The sequence below is a fragment of the Hibiscus syriacus genome, unplaced genomic scaffold (assembly GCF_006381635.1).
Source record: "Hibiscus syriacus cultivar Baekdansim isolate YM2019G1 unplaced genomic scaffold, ASM638163v2 tig00111330_pilon, whole genome shotgun sequence".
Taxonomy (NCBI): domain Eukaryota; kingdom Viridiplantae; phylum Streptophyta; class Magnoliopsida; order Malvales; family Malvaceae; genus Hibiscus; species Hibiscus syriacus.
In genome coordinates this window covers 6,699,371-6,701,087 of record NW_024063059.1, presented here as the reverse complement: position 1 = coordinate 6,701,087, position 1,717 = coordinate 6,699,371, and the positions used below count along the sequence as shown (strand labels likewise).

General features: G+C 44.2%; 1 pseudogene; it reads left to right on the top strand.

Moving 5' to 3' along the window:
* The first annotated feature begins 236 nt into the window (after nucleotides 1-236).
* LOC120158726 lies at nucleotides 237-1,717 on the top strand (annotated as a pseudogene).

Sequence of the window (1,717 nt, the reverse complement as noted above, 5' to 3'; positions counted from 1 at the left end):
GAGCGGGGGAGGGGGAGAGGGAGAGGAAGGGAGAGGGAGAGGGAGAGGGGGATGGAGAGAGGGAGAGAGGGGGAGGGAGGGAGGGAGGGAGGGAGAGGGGGAGAGAGAGAGTGTGTAAGAGAGAGGGAGAGGGAGAGGGAGAGGGAGAGGGAGAGGGAGAGGGAGAGGGAGAGAATGTAATGAATCCAACGACAACAAAGAAGTGCAATTCTCCATTACATTTTTACTCTCACATCATGGATCTCATTCACAAGTTCCTCAACCTCGTTGCTCCTTCATTCACCTTCTTCTCTTTGCTCTTTATTTTACCACCATTTTATCTCTTCAAGTCCTTTCTTTTCATCTTACGCTCCCTTCTCTCTGAGAATCTTGCAGGCAAAGTCGTCCTCATCATCGGCGTTTCTTCTGGCATCGGAGAGGTAATCCAACTTTCCGTCCATCGTTTCTCAATTTTCATGACACAAAGCTTGTGAACTTTACTTTTTTTTATTTTGCAGCATTTGACATACGAGTATGGGAGAAGAGGAGCACGGTTAGCTCTGGCAACAAAAAGGGAGAAAGCGCTGGAGGAGATTGCCGATAGAGTTCGTGATTTGGGGTCTCCTGATGTCATTGAGGTTCATGCCGATGTTTCGAAAATCGATTACTGTAGACGTCTTGTTGACGAAATTATGAATCATTTTTGAAGATGTAAGTCTACAAACATAAAATCTTCTCTCTTTATATGTAGTTACTGTTAATTAGTAGTCATGGCATTGTTATGGATACAGTGGAGCATCTGGTGAATAAAGCTGGAATCAATTCAGCTTGCCTCTTTGAAGATGCACCCCCAAACATGGCTAATTTCAGAACTATCATGGTAAATGATTTAAATTGAAGCTATGTTGGTGTTTCCAGTTTCAGGCGGCACTTTTACCCCTATATGACAGCCACTATTCCGATATCCTGACCACTCCACCTCACATGGGTGACTTTTGCAGGACACAAATTTCTGGGGCTCAGTTTATACGACCAAATTTGCAGTTCCACACCTCAAAAACAGCAGAGGCAAGATCGTTGTCTTGTCCTCAGCAGCTTCATGGATGAATGATCCGAGATTCAGTGTCTACAGCGTAATTTTTCCACAATTCATACAAAACTCTATTTAATTATGAGTTGTTTCTGATTCTTCAATGGCTTAATTACATCTCAGGCAAGCAAAGCAGCATTGAACGCCTTCTTTGATGCATTGAGGATTGAAATCGGATCATATGTAACAATAACAGTAGCAACACCTGGCTATATCGAGTCTGAACTCACCACAGGCAAATTCCTTCAAACAGACGGCAATTTCGAAGTACAGCAAGACCTGACAGATGTAAACTTAGCTACCTGTTTTACTCATTCTATATTCAGAACATTTCATGTATGATGAAAATGTGCCATTTTTTAATAGGTTCAAGTAGGACCAACCCCGGTTGCCTCGGTCGGTGGCTGCGCAGAGGCGATAGTTAAGAGCGCAAGCCAGGGCGACCGATACATGACGCAGCCATCGTGGTTCAGGATGACCTACATGTGGAAGATGTTACTCCCGGAATTGGTGGAATGGGGTTACAGATTATTCACTCTTGGAGCACCACACCAGGAAGCACCCAACAAGAAGATATTGGATCTCACTGGTTTGAAGAATATTGTTTATCCGGCATCCATCAGGTCACCCGAGATTAAGACGGATTAA